General features: G+C 37.9%; 1 long non-coding RNA gene across 3 annotated transcripts; it reads right to left on the bottom strand.

The window, feature by feature from the left end:
- Positions 1 to 490: 490 nt before the first annotated feature.
- On the bottom strand, positions 491 to 2,687 carry LOC107654382 (uncharacterized). Of its 3 annotated transcripts, XR_001630329.1 has the most exons (4): positions 2,677 to 2,687; positions 2,185 to 2,311; positions 1,005 to 1,200; positions 491 to 925 (listed from the first exon to the last, which is right to left on the bottom strand). It is a non-coding gene; the product is annotated as an uncharacterized LOC107654382 (long non-coding RNA). The 3 variants fall into 3 exon arrangements; XR_001630327.1 differs by lacking the exon at positions 2,677 to 2,687 and having other exon boundaries at positions 2,185 to 2,335; XR_001630328.1 differs by lacking the exon at positions 2,677 to 2,687 and having other exon boundaries at positions 1,005 to 1,174; positions 2,185 to 2,335.
- Between the last annotated feature and the right edge of the window lie 8,908 nt (positions 2,688 to 11,595).

Genomic DNA, 11,595 nt, shown 5'->3' with positions numbered 1-11,595 from the left:
GCATCATTTACTCACAAGTCATTCTAAAACAGTATGACTTTCTTCTGTAACACACAAATTGAGTTAAAAAAAAAAAAAAACCCTGGGAAACAACATAAAACACACACACACACATATGTTTGGGTGAACTATCACTTTACATTTTGATCTTTCCTAACTTTAAAAAAATGTAATATTATTTAGCTTCAGAAGACTTGGAATATAGAGCATGGAATAAATGGTTTCATGGCCTAGTTTTAACTTTTTTGGTTTCTGGTTCTGGTTTTTGGAAAAAGCAGCACAGACATTCTGCATAATATCTAATTTTGTGCTCCACAGAAAATGAACAACAACAAAATGAAGAACTAACACTGTAATGAAACGTTTTTTTATGATTTATGAGAAGATATAGAATTGCACAAGAAATCAGTTGCAGCTGTTTCACAGGTCAACAGGTTTTTCCAACATTGTTTAATGAGTGAAGCTAATGTGAAAATATTTATGTGTGAATTGTTGGTGTGAACCTATAATTAAAGGAAGAAAAAAGCCTTTTCTCACCAGTGGGAGGAGGTGATATAGCTATAATACTTCCAAATGACCTGTTCACGACCATTTCTAATTTTCCCAGAGCCTCGTGCTCTACCTTCATATGGATGTCTCATAGCACTCCTAAAATTTTACACCACTCAGTTTATGAACAAAGCCAAATTGTTAGAAAAGATAACGATAGCGGTCCACTGACAGAACCCTGTGGGATACCAGTTTGTGGACAATGTTAAATCCACGTCGTCTTCCTTCTGTGGCAGGTGCAATGATGCCACTAAGAACCTGGTAACCTTGAGTTGAACCCGCAGTGCTACACAGATATGACAGCATCAACTAAAGCTTCCATCTTGGATCCTCTTCATCTCTGAGGTGTTTGAATCGTAGCAGCAGAACAGCAATCCTTTGACAACAGAGGTAAATATAAGGCAAAGGATATAAAAAGACAAACCTTGAAAAATCCCATGAACTACTGATGCAACCTTTTGTTTTTCGGGATTTTTTGCTCCTAACATGTTGGCACCTCAGTTTCCTTTGCATTTTTTTTTATTTAAAAAAAAAAAAGAATTTTACTTCAATCCTCCTTTGTATCCAACATCTCTGGTGGGATTTGGTTAGTGTGAGTCACATCTTTGATCATGTTTTCCTTCATCTGCAGACAGAAACCAAGGAAAAGTCCTGTTAGAGTTTTGACATAAACATTATAATGAGGGTTTCACACATGGTTGAAACATCCGAAAACCTTTAGTACAAGTTCTGCACTCAAAGAAACTCTAGTGCACTTTAGCACTTCTTTTTCCTCAAAGAATTATGGCTAAGAGAACAGAAAACAAGATGATGTAGGGAAATGAGAGAAACACCTTAATCATCTCTTCTATAGTGTTGTTTTAGAAAATGCTTTGAAGGTACGAACTGCATTCAAGTCAAGCAATCATATATCAAACTTCATTTATAGCATTCACGGTTTGACAAGCCGGTTGTGAGTCACGCTTTTAAGACATAACCCGAGGCGTAAACCGTTACCAGCGCGGCGCTTTACAAATGTATCTTATCCACTTCTGTTTTTAATCACCTCCCTATCTGTACAGACTTATTAAAACCCCATTTCGAGCAGTCTTATCCTCATCTGACCTCCAGCACCCCGCGTTGTCGTTTGTGCGGTGAGTGCACATTTACAGCTGCTGTGCGTTCCATTGATATTTCGCCCTCGGATCATCAAAACCTGCGCGCTGTTCACAGCGGTGTAGGGTGACACTTCCCCACCAGGCTTGAAAGTCCATCTCAAGACCCTTTGAACTGAGCCTCTGGGTACTGGAAAGCAGGTAACATTCATAATAGCTCCCTTGTGTGAGGCCGGTGGTCCCGACAGCCTGGGAATCGATTAAAAGCCTTTACGGCCCCCTCTTCCTCTCCTAGGATGGCCTAGCGTCTCACCATGCAAGCTAATCCTCTAAGAATGCACAGGTAAGTCAGAGGGGTCTATTGTTTGAGGGTTTTTTTTAAATACCATTTTTACTGCTCACGAAGCAGCCGTCGTGCTGTGCGTTGGGAGTATAGACTGATCACGTTTGTATAAACGGGAATTACATATTTCCTAAATGTGACCTTTCTTTGTCTTTTCTCTCAGGATTGTTCATTGTTGAGCCGTTTTGTTTGATCTACCTGAGAAAGCTCAAGCATGGCACAGCCATCTGTTCCCAGACCGATAGGCCCGCTTGTTGTTGGAGGATTGGTCTCTTTACTCCACCTGCGTTTGGTGGGAGAAGGGGAATTTGCCTCATTGCCCCACCTGTGTTTGGAGAAAAAGGGTGCATTGGTCAGAAAAGCCCAAAAGGCCAAAGGAATTTCTTAACATGAGATGTATCCAGAAAAAAAGTTGACTGACTATCTATAATGACCTTTCTGGAATATCTATCTATCTATCTATCTATCTATCTAGCTATAGCAGGTAAAATAAGTATTGAACACATCACCATTTTTCTCGGTAAATATATTTCTAATATTCTAAATGATGTTCTTTCCACTTCCGGATTATGGCCCCAACAGTGCTCACTGGAACATTCAGAAGTATAGAAATCCTTCTGTAACCAATGCCATCAGTATGTTTTGCAAAAATAAGGTTGCGAAGGACTTGAGACAGCTCTTTGCTTTTACCCATCATGAAATGTTTCTTGTGTGACACATTGGTCATGAGACACCTTTTTAAAGGCCATCATTTGGGACTGAACCAACTAAAATTAATTTCCACTGACTAGGGGCAGGATTGCTTTCTAATTACTGATAAATTTCAGCTGGTGTCTTGGCTTTCCATTTCTTTTTGCACCTCTCTTTCTTCATGTGTTAAAAAAAATGTTCCTGTGTCATTCTACTTTATTACACAGATAAGGCTTGTAATGTTTTTTTAAAGAAGTCTCTTATGCTCATCAAGGCTGCATTTATTTGATCAAAAATACAGAAAAAAACGGTAATATTGTGAAATATATTGTTAGAAAAGATTTCTATTTTAAATAAATGCTCTTCTTTTTAACTTTTTATTCATCAAAGAATCCTGTAAAAAAGTATCACAGGTTCCAACAAATATTAAGCAGCACAACAGTTTCCAGCACTGATAATAAATCAGCAAATTAGAATGATTTCTGAAGGATCGTGTGACACTGAAGACTGGAGTAATGATGATGCTGAAAATTCAGCTTTGCATCACAGGAATAAATTAGATTTTAATGTATATTAAAATAGAAAAAACGTTATTTTACATAATAATATTTCACAATATTACTTTACCCGCTGTATCTATCGATCTATCTGTCTGTCTGTCTGTCTATATATATCCCTTGGTAGAAATCACAGTCTGGGGGCACATAGATCAGACCGAAAGGTCTTGCTAAAAGGAAAATGCTAAAACTTTAGCATTGGCGAAAAAAAGGGGCAGGGGCTCATATATTTAAAAGATTCAGTTTGTAAAAATCATTATTTTGTGAATCAGACTATACTGATCGTGCTGAATCAGACTATACTAATCTATTCATTAAAAAGAATCACCTCATAAGCAGGGCCGTTTCTAGCCAATTTGACGCCCAAATTCTTTTCAGACACCAGTTGCTTGTCACATTCAAATTGGTTGTCATAGTAACGACACTAATTTGTGGAGATTCAGTGCATTGAGTTCCACAAATCTGAATGCATTATTTGTAAATTGACTGTTAAGATAAACATTTTGCACAATTTAGTATCTGTAATATCCTTGTGTTGCCACTAGATGCCTGTATAGCCCTATGTAACAATCCCTAGTGGCTAACATTGCACATAATTTACACATAAATCACACATAAATTAATTTCATTACATTTTGATTTGGATACTGTATACTATACTACTACGTATTGTTTAGATATTATCAATGGCTACTTTTTTGTCTTTATCTGTTTTTTGTTCAATTTTTTTGTTGTTGTTTCTTGAAACATTGATTTAAAGTGTCAGTTATTGCATTATTATTTCAGTCAAACCTATAAAACCCCTTTGTTACCCCAAACTACATATAAAAGCTTTATCAGTGGCATAAAAGTAACCAGTGCTGCTACTTAATCATTTGCTACTCGTTAACGAGTTAACGTCCCCTTTAAATAACGTGACGCTCTGCCCTCTATGACGCTGCTCCCATTAAGCGCTGTTGGAAGTGAATGAATTGATTCAGCATTTCGACACCTCCGTAAGGATGCATTTAACTCGATATAAGCGGTCTAATAAAGGATGTATTGATCTCGTGAATTAGCGAATTTTACTATACAAATATTTTTTAATTGGATGTTAAAGTTTATATGGGAATATTACATGACACGCTGATCCTTTAACAATGCATTGGCGCAAAAAACGCACACCTTTTGGACAAATCTGCCACAAATATTTGGACAAATGTGCCACAAAAGTGCCACAAATACTGCCTAAACAAAATACTGATTTTGTGCACTTTATTTACTGTACCAATATTTTAAATTGGCCTTTGAACTTAGCTTTATTGCATGGCAAAAAAAAGTGTTACCTTGCCAAAGCACTGACAGCCCACTGATCTAACGGCGTTGTTGAGCGCTCCAAATGCAAACTTTGCATGCAACAATCAGGCAGCAATTGACAGCACTCTGATCCAGTGGCATACAGGCATCGTCAGATTGACAGTACTCTAGCCCAATAATGTTGGGGGATCCAGTGGGGGCGGCAGTCATATTTCAGGGTGACCGTGCCACTCTTTATCACAACCCTGCTAAAAGTGCCAGTACGTGCGCTCATTGGCGCCCCTTCAGCTGGTGGCGCCCTAGGTGACCACCTAGCTCGCCTATGCCTAGAAACGGCCCTGCTCATAAGTGCCATTTGTTCATGGATCAGGCTACACAAGCAACACTGTATATTGCCGATTTAATAAAAAGAAACAACTCATGACATTCCTTCATTTGTGAACCAAGGAATTTGAGAGGAGTTCTTATATTGTGATGCTCACATTTAAAACTTTTTCACACATATTATAAAGCATAAATACAAGATGTGGAATAACATGCTTTTAGTAAAAATCTATCAATAAAAATGGGCTAATAGTTGCTAGTTGCAGCACTATTTTCTAGACCCAACAAACTCATTCAATCTATACAGGTTTTGCTGTATTGTTTGTCAATCTTTTTCCTATGATCTCTTCAGATCTGTTACCTCTTTGATGTCCAGGGTTTGGATGGAGGAAGCTTGATGTACCAGTGCTTCCCAAACTTCAAGCTGTTCCTCTTGAAAACTTTATAGATGTTTCTTTAGATCTCTAGCTTTTGTTCACACCGTGTTTCTGTGAATCTTAAATTCCTCCATTAATTTGAGAAAGAAAGCTGTCCTGACCTCTCTGTGGTGGCAGAGGAGAATGCCGTCTCCTCTCCAGGTTTCTGTCACTGTTATAAATATCTGTAATCAACAGCTCAGCTGGCTCTGTCAAACTCACTAATTGCTTTAAGCAACCAAAACACCAATTTGGAGAAGTTTTCCAAAAGGTTGATTATGTTGTGCAGACGGTGTGTGTTTAAAGATGGCCTTTAAAGTCAACATGGACACCATTTACTTCCTGAACACACTGTCCTAGTGTCATATTCATCAGTGCATGTTGTTCTAAAGAAGAATATTTGTCAAATTTTACAAACTCAGAGCTGTCAATTTCATCAATTATTTCAAGTGCACATATGACATTGGTGCTCCTCGCGCAATGATCTACTGTTTTAGCTATATCAATTGTGTTATACTGAGATACAGGTAATAGTCAACCGAGTAATGTTGGTTCATGTAATAACAATGATTAGATTCAAAAGTGTTACCTTTGGGATAAAATCAAGTACATGTTTTGTCAAACACCCTGTTGCAATAATGTCCTGCAATGATGATGTATTTTTATAGGTCTACCCAGGAGTTAGCATCACCCTCATTCCCTCAACAAGATAACAGTAGGCTTTTGGATTATTGCAGAAAATAAGCTCTGTGGCCAACAAAAGATTATGATTCTTACATGTTATTCATCATGATCATCTTGAAAACTAAAATCTGAAGGACTCTGAAGCCTAAATACCATGCAGTAAACACTAAATGTAGACTATAAACGAACTACAGCACAGTTGCATGACTTCAACGTCACCATCACTATGCTAATTTAGAATAGTTTGCAAGTGCGTGATTCAACAAGACTGTGAAATGAACTTGTAAGTTGATGAATTTTCCTGTTCGGTGTGATGACGTTTAACGTCACTGAAAACCTCTATAGTCTCAATTAGCCACTTGTTAACAACTGCCTTTTTCAAGACAAGAGAGTATTACTGATATTGTTGAGTAAAGCGTGGAAACATCTTAAGCTTGTATTAACCATAGACCTTATTGAAGGCATTTATGCTAACTTGTTTCCAGGTTTTGGCCTACAAAAATACATAATCCCTGAAGCATTCTATACAATATGCCACATTACCGAAGTGATGAGTGCGAATGCATTTTCACGCTGACTTGAAAAAGCAAACATTAGATCTAAAATCAAAATGGCATATTATTAATAGACAGCACAATTTCTGTCAATGTACATGAAAATGGAGCGGTTGAAAAAGCTGACGTGCAGTTATTTAAAAACTGTGGAAGTTTGGCTATCAATGCACTCATTATACAGTTTTCCGACATCGATTACTTTGACATGCAATCCCAAAACAAAGTAAGCTTGCTTGGTGCCATTTTAGATGAAAGAAAAACAGATTCAGCACTATTGATTTCAATGTTGTTATTGTGGTATAGTTTGTCGGATAACAGCTCTCCGCAGTCGGAAAATCTGCTGGTACTTTTTTCCTTTTTGTTCTCCACTGTGAGAGCTTGAAGACAAGATTGCATCAATAACAACAACAACAGCGTCATTTAGACTTTCCAAACAAAGCCTATACCTACAGCACCATGCGACTCTCGCGCTGTCCCACAGTTTGGCGGAGAACTTTGATGGCTCATTCATTTTAATTTGGGGTCCTCGGGCAAAGGGAGACAACGTAATTGCTACATCGTTTCAAAGGGCGACGTGCAATCCAAGACTGTTCGAGAGACACCGACAGGGCGTTTATAGAGTAAAGACGACACTAGACAGCCATGGATACTGTATATTCCCACTTTAATATCACTTTGCTATGTTTTCGTCTTGTAGGAAGCCCTTGGAAACTCACCAAGGGCTACAATTATTCATTCTAGTAGGTATTTATAGATGCTCTCCTGATAGGGGAGTAAACAGGACGGGCTGAGCACTGATTAAAACATAGTCCAAAGTTGGCTCGCCTCAGGGGTTCGGAAAGGCAATAGAGCATCTCTATCCGGCCAATTGGAGTGGACGCATATGAAATCCCGTTAGTGATGTGCAGTGAGGGGGAGCCAGAGGGTTCGGCATACGTTACGTGACTGGAATGGACCAACGTGCGCATTAGTCAACTTTAGAAAGTTGCAGAAAGCTCTTCTCTTCATTAGAGCCGGCTGGACATTCCAGCAAACAGGGAACTTCTCCAAAACCCAAAGATATCATATTTGTCTTGGAGAATTATAACTCTCTTCGAGAAAGTTTATTATCTAGTAGGCGCGCTCAAGAGGAGTGAGATGAAAGAAAACTACCGCAATGAAAATGATGTATGGGACTTCAATCTGGGAGCCGAGCGATACATCACTCTCAAGCTGTGCTCCTCAAAGCTCTTTTAATGAAGTGCACAGAGAAATCACAGCCAGATCTAATAGATTCAGGAGGAAATAAGTCTTGCTGTCTTCACAAATATGAGCAGGCACAATGCCGTTTTGTTGCTTAGTATTAGTTCGTAAAAGAGCTATTAAACAGGCAGCAGCAAGTGGCCGTCGAGCGCCGTTTCGACCCAGCAGACGCGCTGAGGATGCTGGAGTTGATTGATGCTGTGTCATTATTGGTTTGCTCAAGGTAAACTTCCAGTTCTGCTTAAAATTTTAAGTACACACGTCACATCCAAGAATGAATGGATGTGACCTCATACTCCTGACAGCATTTGTTATTGAGGGCAAACTGCTTTGTTCTTTAAACAAAGATATTTTAGATATGTTGTGACTGCGTCTGTGATTCCACATGAAAAGCAAAAAAAGAAAAATACATAAATTTAGCATAAAAGCATTACAGTTTCTTTACATTGTGACACTATTTTCACGACAATTAAACACCAATTTCCCACCAAAATTCTCATTTACTGTAATGCATTTAGACTTTAACTAGAATTTTTGAAAATTCTCATTATTCTCAAACGTGATTACTGATAAGCTGTCAGTTTGGATTTTTATTTATCTATAAATTATAATTAAAACAATAAATATTTATTCATATATTAATTTATTATATATTTATTTATTAATTATATGTTATACAATTTAATGTTGGTTAATGTAATAATAGTGATTAGATTCAATACCTTTGGGATAAAATCAAGTAAAATTTTTGTCAATAAGGTCCTGCAGTGATGATGTATTTTATAGGCCAATCCAGAAGTTAGCATCACCCTGGTTCCCTCGACTAAAACCCAGGATTTTCCACTGTCTTTTAGATTATTGGAGAAAAATAAGCTCTGTGGCCAACAACAGTTTATGATGTTATTGAATAAAGTGTGAAAATATCTTGAGCTTTTATTAACCACAGACCTTATTTAAGGCATTTAATCAAAAACCCAATTAAAAAGCCCACTGACTTCAGGATGATGAAACCGCAAGTGCTAAAATGCTAACTTGTTTCTGGGTTTTGGTCTACAAAAATACATAATCCTTGCAGCACTCTATACAGCACACCACATGTACTTCACTTGTTTGGCTATTAATACATTCATTATACAGGTTTCATACATCACATTTTTTAAATTTAGTAAATACATTTTGGGGGAATAAATGCACTTAATTGCCATGAAAATAGTCACAATGTAAAAAAAAAAACAATACACTGAAAAAAATAAAATTCTTACATTTTTTCTTTTAAATACTACCCGAGTATGTTCTTGAGAAAGGTGCATCTAATTAACATTAAGATGCCCACTATCTGAACTCTATTTTTCATGCAGCACAACCCACATGAACTATTTTTCAACTCCGAAGCATCAAAGACGCTACTCGATTTCAAGCTCAGAAACATTTCTGAGCGCTGTCAGAAAGGACAAACATCACTCACGCTGCGACGTGACAAACATCTCACTCATTTCATTGTATATTTAGCATCCTGCTCATCAATTTCAGATCGAGTAAGTGCCTGTGATATCTGTTTTAATTGCTGTGAATTAGCATCTGGCTGGGGCACATATGTGCGGGGGCCGTTTGAAGAGATGCCCAATACGGTGGTGCATGAGGTCTGACGGGCTTTTTTTTTTTCCATGAAAATAGTCACAATGTAAAAAAAAAAACAATACACTGAAAAAAATAAAATTCTTACATTTTTTCTTTTAAATACTACCCGAGTATGTTCTTGAGAAAGGTGCATCTAATTAACATTAAGATGCCCACTATCTGAACTCTATTTTTCATGCAGCACAACCCACATGAACTATTTTTCAACTCCGAAGCATCAAAGACGCTACTCGATTTCAAGCTCAGAAACATTTCTGAGCGCTGTCAGAAAGGACAAACATCACTCACGCTGCGACGTGACAAACATCTCACTCATTTCATTGTATATTTAGCATCCTGCTCATCAATTTCAGATCGAGTAAGTGCCTGTGATATCTGTTTTAATTGCTGTGAATTAGCATCTGGCTGGGGCACATATGTGCGGGGGCCGTTTGAAGAGATGCCCAATACGGTGGTGCATGAGGTCTGGCGGGCTTTTTTTTTTTTTTTTGACAGCGAACAGGGACTCTCTGAAATGCAAATGTGGCCAAGAAAGAGATGATGGCCATCCGACACGGATGCACATTTTGACATTTAAATGGCAGACGCTGTGACAGAGGTCATTGGCTTGCTGACAGTGACATCACATGACCTCTAATCACCCCTCTGTATCCAATATTCCGCTTATCTCCTGCCTGTTAAGTTGAAGATTGAAGTGTCGTGCTGCTTATATTGGTGGATTAGTTGGCACTTGAGTGGGAAACAACAACGAGGAAATTACAAGACCTGTAAAGGTGCCGCCTTTATTGGGACAAGTGTGACATATCGTAGAGGTCCTCGCATTTTTTTCCTTTAATAAAGCACTTGACATAATCTAATTAATCCCAGAATTAATATATACAGAAAATGGTGGTGCTTTAATGGCACATTAAAATGCATCATGTCAGCATATTACACACGGTTCATTTCAATTTGTTGCGATACTTTCAAGCAGCCAAGAATAAAAGCTCTACCTCCATGCGAACTTAACGGTGCCATTTTATCTTCTACCAGACGTGATGACAGTTTAATTGTCTGGGTAAACAACCCGCTCAGTTCGATGACTCATGACACCTTGAATACTTTAAGGTTTCGCAGCCTTTTTTTGAAAATCCCTGACTGACTTCTTGTATTTCCGTCTTATTTAAACTGAGAAAAAGCAATTAATTGAGAAGAGGGCCGACACTAGCCTTGCTGAAATTGTTTATTTATCTGGAGACAAAGATCTGACAAACGTATCTATCTATCTATCTATCTATCTATCTATCTATCTATCAACATTTAAAACAGCCAAAGGCTGAAATACAAGTAGATATTTAAAATTAACTATTTAATCGTCCTTTTTTTTTATCATTGAAGATACAGAAAAGTAATATTTTTTTGCTGTTATGTTGGTGAACATTTCAATTATGAGTGTCTGACACCTTTATTTTGCGCAACACTTAAGAAAAACAACATTCAATGCTTTAGTTTTTGATGCTGCGCACTCTCTGAACCTCTCAGCTGGTGTATTGTGTGTTGACCCTCAGCCTGCTGCGTGTGAAGATCGTGGCCCAGCTGTGATTGAAACGTGTTATAGATCCACGGCAGAGCACAAAGAACGATTAATACAGACAGTAAGAGGCTACACCTCTGTCTGCCGATCTGACAGAGAGCTCTCATCCGCGATCCATACTCAACAAGCGAGGAAAACTTCAAGGTTGAAACGCTGCACGAAAAACACGCACGTTCTGCTTCTTTGAAGGACAGACAAAAAATTTCAGAGGAGACAGTTGGAAGAATTGTCTCAGGCTGTTGTGGAGAGAAGTGTTTATCTGAAAGAAGTTTAAAATAGTGCTAAACTGTGAAGAAAATGCATTCTTTTTTAAAGGTAAACTGCTTACAAAAAATGCAAAAACATGCAACAACACATCTGACATAAGATGTATTGCACATAAAAGCATTAATTGTTTGATTAATGCTGCAAATACTACCCGAAATATTTACAAATGCAGAGAGACAGATAAACAAGTGAGTAATGCCTCCATGGCGCTATGATTGGCCTATTATGCTGTTCACACAATAAATCCCACCTCTCATTTTTAGATGGATGGATAGACCGAATGATAGATAGACCGAACAATAGATAGACAGACAGACAGAACAATAGATAGAACGATAGATAGAACGATAGATAGAATGATAGATAGA

This window comes from Sinocyclocheilus anshuiensis, unplaced genomic scaffold (assembly GCF_001515605.1).
Source record: "Sinocyclocheilus anshuiensis isolate Anshui unplaced genomic scaffold, SAMN03320099.WGS_v1.1 scaffold623, whole genome shotgun sequence".
Lineage (NCBI taxonomy): Eukaryota > Metazoa > Chordata > Actinopteri > Cypriniformes > Cyprinidae > Sinocyclocheilus > Sinocyclocheilus anshuiensis.
The sequence above is the reverse complement of the archived record's forward strand: the minus strand, read 5'-3'. Positions and strand labels throughout refer to the sequence as shown.